Source organism: Saccopteryx leptura, chromosome 1, assembly GCF_036850995.1.
Source record: "Saccopteryx leptura isolate mSacLep1 chromosome 1, mSacLep1_pri_phased_curated, whole genome shotgun sequence".
NCBI lineage: Eukaryota > Metazoa > Chordata > Mammalia > Chiroptera > Emballonuridae > Saccopteryx > Saccopteryx leptura.
Window position 1 is genome coordinate 334,671,382 of NC_089503.1, and position 10,759 is coordinate 334,682,140.

Consider the following 10,759-nt stretch of genomic DNA (forward strand, 5'->3'; position numbering starts at 1 on the left):
CTGTGTGCATGGCACCCTGGAGCTATGAAATGCAGAAGCCCTGGGGTTTAGACCCTTTGGAAATGTCCGTTTGCCACATTGTGAATCAGGTTTCCTTCCATGAATCATGAGAGAGATCCCATATTCAGTTGTTTCTAGAACAATCTACTCCTCTGAAGGAGGAAAGGTGGAGCCTCTCAAGGAGCCAGAAAAAAAACTTCTTGGGTCAAAGTACTTGTGTCAAAAGTCGTGTGAAGGCTGGTGGGATCCTGCCATAAGTATTTGAAATCTTGACTAAGAGAAAGGCTAGAAACTAGGTCTGGCCCCGCTCGTAACCTCAAGGCCCCATCTGACAAAATTATCTTTGACCTGTTCCCGTCATAATGTCTGAAATTGTTACCTCTGATGACCTCTCCCTTGTTAAGTGCATCTCCTCCAAAAGGTCCCTATTTAAATGCTAATGTTTTGCTCACCCAGTATCAGTCATTAGTTTATCACATTAGCCTCAGTCACCCAGGGAAAATGGAACTTGGTCGGGTAAGCACTAATGAAAGGCAAGGTGAAAGGGATGTTCCAGAACACGTGTGGGGAGCAGAGACGGGAGGGGTGATGAATAAACAGTGTACTTGGGTCGGCAGCTAGAGTGACAGGCAATAAACCAGTGCGCCCCCTCTCAGAGATGCGCTCTACAACATGCTTCCCGAAGGAGAGTGCTTTAAAGGGAAGATTAGGGCATACTTTAAATAAGCCTTACAGCCATTATAGTTTTGTCAAGAGCTGGTTCCGGTTGCGTTTAAGTAAATCCAATAAACAAGACAGAAAATACTAACCCTAATCCAAATAAAAGTGCTGGTCCAACAATCCATATGCCTGCAGAAGAAACAGCTCAGCTAGAAATGTGAAACACGCATTTGGCCCTTGCCGTTTAAGACGATCCACTGCAAACTAGGCCAAGTCTATCTGACAGAATGACAGCTATTCCCACAGTGGCTTTGGGATGCTATTTGGAAATCAGATTATTTATTTTTTAAAGACGACATCCATTGTTAGGCTTGTTTTTCTTTCAGTTAATCTATGCGGGAACATCCTTATCTGCAAGGACACAGATACCTTTTTTTGGAGCTTTCTGCAGTATACAAACGTGTTGTGTGGTAATGATCTTTGTGGTTCAATTAAGGTGTTCTGTACTGCAAAAGCCTATGTGCACAAAAAGCATGGGTTAGATGTAGGAAAGCACTATTCATTGGGTGCCTAAAAGCACAAAATGAACAGCACAAGATGGCATAATATTTGTGCAAACCTATTTTTTCAAACATATTTAAAACCCAACTTGTTTTATTAATTTTTTAAGTGATACTTACTCTTAACATGCTCAAATGTCTCCTAGTGAGAAAAGTGGTCTGTAAAAAAAGCTTTTGATCTTCATTCATTTTCAAGCACCTGCAAATTAAAAGACCTGTTGGGGAGGCTCATTTGTTGACTGAGAGGCACTTTTATTTTCAACAGGAAGATGTTCATTTAAATTTGGAGGAATCTCCTTAAATTTAGAAAATAGCAATATCTCTGTGTCAATAAGAATATGTGACTTCCCAGATATTTTCCAGTGGCTGTTCACTGGAAAAATAATTTCAGAATACTTCACTAATAAGGCACTAACACAGTATCCTTCAAAGAATACCGATGTTTAAAAAAAAAAAAAAAGCATCTTTGCACTTAAGGCATCACCTGTTGGAGGTGAGGAAGTTTGTTCTTGGGCAGAAGGAAGATGAATGGTAAGATAGAATTGTGTAGCATTGATGAAGACAAAGCTTTCTGGTCTGACTTAGAACATGAGTTCTAGTTCTAACAGTTCCTACACTGGAGAATCAATTCCTCTGAGCCTCAATTACATTATCTGCAAAATGGGTGCAATAATATCTCTCTTTTATAAGATTGCTGGTAAACATTAAAATGAATAATGCACATATTACGAAAAATACCTGGCACACAATATGTATTCAGTACATAACAAGAACTTGTCAGAGCATTATTCCTTATGGAAATTTTCATCTTAGGCTACATCTATATCAAGCACATGATATGAATATATTTGGTTAAAACACTTTTATTGCAGAGAGGTAGTTTTAAAGTAAGGAATCATTTACATAGAAAGAATACAAGCATTTTCAGATGCTAGTGCATACTTTTAAAAGTGAGTTCTTGTGGCTGCACATAAAATGTTTGAACCAGTCATGTCTCTAAGCTCTGGAAAGAGCTAGGGAGATGCACCTGTAAGCACAGGATCTAGAAAGGAGTTATCAAGTCTGTTTACTAACGGTTGCCTCAGATGCCTCTGTGATACCTGTGAACTACCTGTGAACTGAAATCAGTTGGTCACCAAGGAAGACAGAGATAACTTGCAAAGATTAATGTCATGTGTGGCTAAACTCCTGATTTCCAGCCTGCATGCTGTGAACATCTTAACAAACAAGGAAATCACTGATTCAGTCATTCCTTTTCTCACCAAAACCATTTTCCATCTGTCAAAGAGACATAATCTCAACACGGTTTGTTGAGCATTGACAAAGACATGAATAATCTTTGGCATCCCTGTTATTCACTCACTAAGTAAGTCAAAGAACAATGCCAAACATATAGCACTCAGCTGGTGTTTCTTGTTGGGATCTTATAGATTTTTGGACATGTCATAATCATAAAGAAAGATCATAAAGTCCATTCCTTACCATTGTACATATAAAAAAAAACAGACCCCAAAGAGGTTAAGAAATTCACTTGAAGTCAGAAGGCTTGTTATGGGCAAAACTATATACAAGGTCTGGATCCTGACCGTCCTTCCAGGCCTTTCCACTCCCCACACGTGACTCACAAGGAAGATGAGAGGTTTGCATCTCTTGTTTTGTTTTTTGTTTTGTTTTTGCTTTTTTGTTTGTTTGGTTTTTTTGTCTGATCTTATCTATTTGTTACTCTTAGAAAATCTCATTTTTGACTGAACTGAGGGGTAGAAGCTTTCAGAAAGGACAATCTACATCTCTTGACAGTCTGTCCCTAGCATTTTTCTTTGGCCTCTTTTATTCTCTTAGCCAAAAGTATAGCATATTCTGCAGCTTCTCTCTTATTTTTGATAGTACGTTGTTTGTTCAGAGCAATACACTGAAGTTGGTGCTGCAGGATGCAGGAGTAACAAGACTCTGAAGCTTGGGTGCTCCAGTCCTAGGTTTCTTACCTCCTTTGTTTAAAGGCTTCCTCACAACATATTGATGTATGTCATCTTCAGAGAGCCTGAAGTTTGAAGATTCTGCTAGCTCTTTGGGGACCCCAGCAATGAGGCATAATAGTATCAGTGAAACCAGGAATATCTCCCCACCCCGTTTTTTTTTTTACAATGATCAAGTTGAGAACACTCCAATTGGCATTCACAAGGCAACGCCAAACAGATTTGCACATTCTTTCTCCAGTCCTTCTTGTCTATGACAGCAATGCCCTTACTCAGTAGCAGGTGGCCACAGCCATGGGTCAAGGCACCCTGCTGCATAGGGAAACAAATCACATAGCCTTCCGTTCCTCACCCACAGTGTTAGCAACAACTTCTGTGGCCATGCGCTTCTTCTAAAAGATACGAAGTTTGCATTTATTACCTGCTTCAATGAGTTTCTGGCAGCCAGTGTCTGGGAAGGGGATGTTCAGCTTTATCCTGAAGCAGCTGGCAGCCTTGGAGGTGCCACGAAAATGAGCTGCTTCTCTTCAAATTCCAAAGCTCACGAGTCAAAAAGCAGATTTTCATGGGGCGTTGCAAATCAGACCACTCTGATGAAACCAGCAATTTTATCCATTGTTTACTAAAATAAATCAAGTCCTGGTACCCTGTTAACTTGGCTTGGTATCCTCAGGGTATTATGGTCTAACAATAACATAAAAGAGTAGAAAGCTATTTAAGCAATGAGACAAGACAAGCCATTCAGAGAAGTACAATTTGAATCTGATTTTTAACTATAAAGCTCTTATGATAAGTTTTTGTAAAAAAAGAAAAAATTACTTTTTGAAGTTTTCTCCAATAAGGCCAGAGTTTCTTCTTCAATCATTGTTGTGAGGTTACACACACACACACACACACACACACACACACACACGTACACACGTACACACCATACACTCATCCATTCCCCCTCAATTCTGCAAAGAACTGTACAGTGCACTAATTTTAATACCATTTCTGCAACAAGGACAGCTGTGTTTGCTCACTTGCTTGTTTGTTTTACAATTCTGATTTGTAGTAAAGAAGGGAGATGTCTGAAGGCTCTCTAGCTACAGTCAAAAGCTCAGCTACTTCTCAGAAGTGGGAAGGTGTGTCTGTAGGAGGCTGAAGAGAATTGAAGTATCAAGAGAGTCTCTGTTCTCGTTTAGTCTGAAACCAATATAGAATCGGAAAACTTGCTTCATGCTTCCTTACCCCGGTACTTACAAAACTCACATGGTACCCTATAATTCAAGTAGAGAACGAGAGTGCCTGGGGGCACTGTTAGAAGGAGTCAGGAGCAAGGTATGAGGACTGAATCTAACCTTCCCTGGTACTGATGGCAACCATTAGCTTCCACTATTTCTGACTTTTCCATGCTTGCTATTTCATTATGTCACATCTTGAAAATGCAGCAAGAGAAAATTCCATTTCAGCTCTAATAATAGAAATGGGTAATATTTACCACTTTAACAGATTGTGCTGTGTTGTGAATGAAGGCTTCCTCTTCAGTCACATTATATAGATGAAGTTGCTTCAGCAATAGTAGAGCATATGGGAATTAGAAAGCTAGACTATGGGAGTGATGTGAGTCTAAGAAAGTAATTTAGTCTAAATCATGGTGTTAAATGGAAACCTCATCCATAAAAAGTTGCATGCTGGAAAAGCAACTAAATTACTAAGTAAGGGGAAAGGCAATTTTAAAATGTTATTTTAAAGTACATGAGTGACACCGAATACTACTCTATCAAAAGATCAGATCACATTCCCAAACAAAAGCATAGTCTATGAACAATAATGGTAGTATCTTGCATTAGACAAAAATAGAAGGAAATGCCAAGATGTCCTTGAACCACAGATACAAACAAAATGACTAAATTCAATATAAAGCACCACTAGTATAGAAACAACCTCAATGAAGATTTTAATAAGAGTGTCTGAGGAGAAGAAGCGCATCCTCTCTGCATGGCTTTTCTTCCTGTTTTTAGTCCACAATTTGCTACAAATTTCAGATTTCCACCATGGTCATTAATGTATTTCCCTATCAGGTTCCAGCTAGGAAGTTGCTTATGGACACTCACCGTGAGGGAATTAGGGATGCTTGAAGAACATTAGAAACGATCCACTTTCCCCAGGTCACAGCTAAGGACAGACAAATAACATCAGCCAGTGCAAAGTGCAACAGTCTGTCTGGGGCCGGGAGAAAGAAATGAGCCTAAATTTAAAAGGGACAGCAAATCTGCTGTAAATGAACTTCTTGAGATACCAGTAAAGTTCAAAAGTTGAGAAAGGCTATTATCTAAGAGAAAGAGCAATTGATTAAGTTCTGACTTAATTAAGAATCAACAAACCTTTATTATGCCATTATGTGTCCGAACAGTTGAGTGGGAGTTAGCAAGGTGGCACCTGCCAGGACCCGAGTCAGTTAAATTAAGCCATAGGTCCCCTCAACATTACTGTCCCTAGTGAGTCTCCTGTGAGACACAGGGAAAATAGGATAACAAAAGAAAGTGGACCTCCATTAAAATGTGCCCATCCTACTTATCTCGGACCTTGATCCACTGCAGCCTGCTCTCTGAATCCTCCCTTAGTCAGCGCCACCTCCCTGATGGCTGGTGTAATGTAGTGAGCAAAGGAACTGTGCCTCTTTACAGAACCTTAGGAAAAAGTGCCACCACCATGATACACAGAGGCATTATGGGAGAAAATCTATAGGTGTCTACACTCAAATTTGTGAATATATACATCATGTTCTCATAATTATGGTACCTGGCATATTTTAAATGCATCGTAGTTGAAATTAAATGCCAAGTTGTCTAGATATCACATGCTGCCAAATATGACTTGAATGGAAAACAACTGTGCAATTTATAACCTACAGAACATTATGAAAAAAACTCATTTTTAGAAGTGTAAAGTGTGGAAGCTAAGACGAAAGAAAGTGTTTCACTTGATTATAGGCTTTAAAATATTTCAAAAATAACGCACTCCAAACCAAGAATTTGTGAATGCACACATCATTTAAAAGAATTATTTTAAGGAATAATGCAAAACTAAAAAGTATTTAAAGAACATGGATTTTCACCCTACTGTGAATATCAGATCTTTTCCAGGAGCAAACCGTTTTTCAGGAGTAGAAGGCATTTCTAAGGCTCTGACTGAATGTCTAAGAGAAATAGAAAAGAAGCAACACTCTTTAAAGGAAAAGAGTTGTGGTGAAGAGTAAAAAAACGAAAGAGATGTTGTGGAGACAAAGCAGTTGAAATTGCCTGTTTCATAATTTTGCCCATAGTTCGATGTAGCAGCCATGAGAATTCACAGTGCAGACATCCTATTACAAGGAGTGAAATTGATCCAGGGCTCCAGTTGCTGTTCTGTGAAATCCTTCTGAGCCTTTGCCGCAAGGCGGTGCTTCCCACAGTCAGCTGCCTGCCAGTGACCTTGTGCAGCAGGGGGATGGGTTCCTAGTTCCTGGCAGACAGGAGACTCCTCGATCGATCGTCCAACTTGGGCTCAAGGCATTGGCAAACCTTCCTTAGAACATGGGGCATTCTAGGATGCATCCATCTGAGCTTTTCTCCCTCTTTCACTCACAATCAGGCTTTCCTCATGATCTGACAACTCTCCCAGCCTTTCTAACTGCCTTTCACAGGCATCTCCTCTAACAAAACCCTTGCACATTCGATTCTGTCTTGCTCTCTGACAGGAAAGAGTGCACGAGTGACCTAGAAGCCTGAAATGATTTCTGTGTTTCCTGCAAGCCCTATTTTGCCTCATATATAGACATAGCCTTTAAAGGTTTCTTTTCATTTTCCTCCTTCTTTTCATTTTCCTTTAATTTACCTACCTTGTGAGCTACTCACACTTATTTGGAAAACAAATTTAGAGAACACTTTGAAAAGGCACTGTTGGTCAAATAAGTTTGTAAATATGATATATAGGTTTGCTCGCTTATAGTTTGCATTGAGTGTGGTGGACAGGCTGTAAGCAGGCAGGGTCATTATAGCCTAAGGCTTAGTTTTAAGACTAAGCTTTTCCCCACACCCTTGACTGTTGCATGATGTGGGGAGGTGCACTCTCATGAGGAATTCCATTATGCCTCAGATAAGAGACTTTGTATCACAGACTTTCTTGTTTGTATATTGGATTAAAGGTTTTGATTTCTACAATATAAAATGGGGCAGAGGAGCCCATGCAGGAGGAGAGCAGAGAAAGTTCACGTGGAGAAGAGAAGCAACCAAGATGGAGTGTTAAAGGAGAAGCCAGTTTGTGCAGAGTTTGTATAGAGAGAAGGAGATGGGGAAAAGAGGTGAATAAGGCTGGTGAGGTAGAAACTTTGATTCTAGGAAACTCAGATGAGTCGGTGGCTTTGGGAGCCCTTAATGAAAAGGGAAGTGTTTTCCCACTGTGTGTATTTCTTGCCCGCTGGGTGCAAGCTAGGATTAAAGCTAATGGCCCACCAGTTCTTGGCTCCATTGTTTCATTACCGTCTGTCTGAATCAAATGTGAACCTGCACAGGCCGGGCAGCTGTGACGGTAGCCACGGCTACTGGCCATACAGCACTCTAACCACAATGTAGCAGTTTACGCAGAAACAGGTCACACAGTCAAATAAATACCCATCAAATGTTGGAAGCCAGGTCCTGGTTTGAAGTACCTTATTTTTTATTTAAAGTTTATAAATCAAGTGAAATACTCTCTTTCATCCAGATTCCACATTTTACACTTAGAAAAATTAGGTTTTTCATGGTGTTCTGTAGGTTATAAGTAGCACAGCCCTTGTCTAGTTAAGGCATTTTTGGCAGTATATGATATCCATTTGGCATTAGAATTTCAACTATGGTGCATTTAAAATATGTAAGATGACATAAGCCATAAGCTAGGCTTCTAAACTTTGGCTTTTTTTTTATGACTGATATTTAAAATAATGTATCAAGAAGTTAAACCCCACTTGAAATTGTCTCTATGTCTCTTTCCACACACAATTGATTTGACTGTTATGACCGTCAAGATAAATTAGGAAAGAGTTGAGCCCATTGTGCCTGTAGACACAACTTTAAATATCCTAATGACAGATGACAATGAAAAGGTTAAACTGGAAAACTTCTAAGATTTCTTCCAGCTTTAATAACAGGATTCTATAATTCTATGGTTTAATCCAGTCAGATGTTTGGAGTTCTCCACCCACCCCGATGCGTTCCCTTTACATGAAATCTGAGTACAATAAAATTTCCTTCTCTAAACATGTTCAACAGCATGATGACTCCTGTTTTAATATATAGGAATTTCTGGGCAACTCCTTAAACTAGCCTCAATTAGATGATCAAGAACCGTAACATTGCCTCTGAGAAGGGGCAGATCTCCCGCACTTCTGTCCTCCTTCCTTCTGTTGATGTTTGGGGGGAATAGGAGGATGGGAGAATTGGAAGGGTTGGCACACTTGAAAAACAATCCCACACAATCTTCCCTGAAAATCATACTTTCTGCAATCAGTATGGAAAGTACACTGTAAACCAGAGGTCTCAAACTCGCGGCCCACGGGCCGCATGCGGCCCGCCGAACAATTTTGTGCGGCCCGCAGACTAATCCACGAAGTTCAAAATATTTTGGATAAAATTAAGTAAGCCTAGGGGCCTACTTGTATTTTTCATTTCTCTAGCATCCTAGCTAGATATTAGCTTAGTTAACAGCAGTTGTGATGCGAACTACAGTTCCTGGTTGTTTTGTGACACTGAGTAAACTGCATGTACGATTGTGCTTGTTGTACTGATTTTTTCTTTGTTTTCAACTGCAGTGAGAAAAGTGTTGCGTAACAGTTGCCTTTTGTAGACCTAGTGCGGCCCGCTGAATGGCTGTGATCTTGCTCTGCGGCCCACATGCTGAGTTGAGTTTGAGACCCCTGCTGTAAAGGGTCTTACTCATTGAACAGCAGCATTTAACCATGCTTAACCATCACAGTCTCCCAAAGCCACATTTGCATGGCTAAACTTAAACTTTAAAATGATGAGAATATGAAGAACCTGAGGTTTAAGTAGTAGGAGCCAGCTCCTTCACTTTTCTAATCGTCCCCTCTGTCACAGAACGTACGTTATCTGCACCCTCAGAAGTCTCCTGAAAATTGAAGACAAATGCAAATGAAGTATTTGCTACTATTACTCAAAGAATATATGAATATTATTGAAATTGTTATCTCACATAATTACTATTTTATAGTTTAGTCTCTTTAAGTTATACATATGTACATCTATATGCATAAATACATACACACATGCATTTGCATAATAAGCTTTGACACATTTACTCTCTAAATCTTACTCTTGCCATTCTATTTTTCTTCTAGAACTCTAAAGCCCCTATCCAAAAATAAATAAAACTTTAAGAAACTCTCCCACCATGAGAATTTTATAAATCTAATCATTGCATGTGAAATAGTATTTCTGAACTCTGAATATCTGTAAGTGCAAGAATGAGACTTTTTTCTTTTCAAGGTCTTCAAATTCTGTTCAAGGTTACCTTTAAATATATATATACAAAAGTCAATTTATTAAAATTAAAATAAACCATTACTATTTTCTCTCAACAAAAATTTCATCTTAGAAATTAATTCAGGCCCTGGCCAGTTGGCTCAGTGGTAGAGTGGTAGAGCGTCAGCCCAGTGTGTGGAAGCCCAAGGTTCAATTCCTGGTCAGGGCACACGGGAGAAGCGACCATCTGCTTCTCTATCCCTCCCCCTCTCAATTCTCTCTCTCTCTCTTTCTCTCTCTTCTTCTCATGCAGCCATGGCTCAATTGGAACAAGTTGGCCTGGATGCTGAGGATGGCTCCATGGCCTCCACCTCAGGCGCTAAGAAAAGCTTGGTTCCTGAGCAATAGAGCAACACCTCAGATGGGCAGAGCATTGCTCCCTAGTGGGCTTGCCAGGTGGATCCTGGTCGGGATGCATGCAGGAGTCTGTCTCACTGCCTCTCTTCCTCTCATTGAATAAAAAAATTAAAAAGAAAAGGAAAAGAAAGAAATTAACTCAGTTTAATTTGCTCAACAGATAATTCAACTTAATATGTCCAAAATCACATTTCTGATTTTCCTACCCAATTCTTAACTTCCTGAGTCTTCTTCCTTTCAGATGATTCAAAGTCCATTCTTCCACTTGCTCAAGTCAAAATGCTTAGTCATACCTGAGTCCTCTCCTTCCCTCACACTTCCCATTCAATCCATCAGCATAGCCTGTCTGCTCTGCATTCAAAATAAGCACACTTCTCACCACCTTCAGTCATCAACCCACTCAAGCCACTATTTTCTGCTGCCTAAGAGCCAATAACTAACCTCTGTCTTGCTTCCTTTGGTCTATTCTCAACACAGCAGCCAGAGTAATCACATTTAGAATGTAAGTTCAACCCCTTCACTCCTCTGCTCAACAATTCCCACCTTTCTCACTCAGAGTAAAAGCTAAAGCCCTGCTCCCTTCACTGCTGTCCACTGTCCTCATTTTCATGCCTCTATGGCACTCACTCGGCTCCAGGAATAGCCTCTTTGTTGTTCCTGGACCACA

General features: G+C 40.0%; 1 pseudogene; it reads right to left on the minus strand.

Annotated features, from left to right (window-relative positions):
• Positions 1–2,955: 2,955 nt before the first annotated feature.
• On the minus strand, positions 2,956–4,589 carry LOC136388424 (small ribosomal subunit protein eS6 pseudogene; annotated as a pseudogene).
• Positions 4,590–10,759: the final 6,170 nt, after the last annotated feature.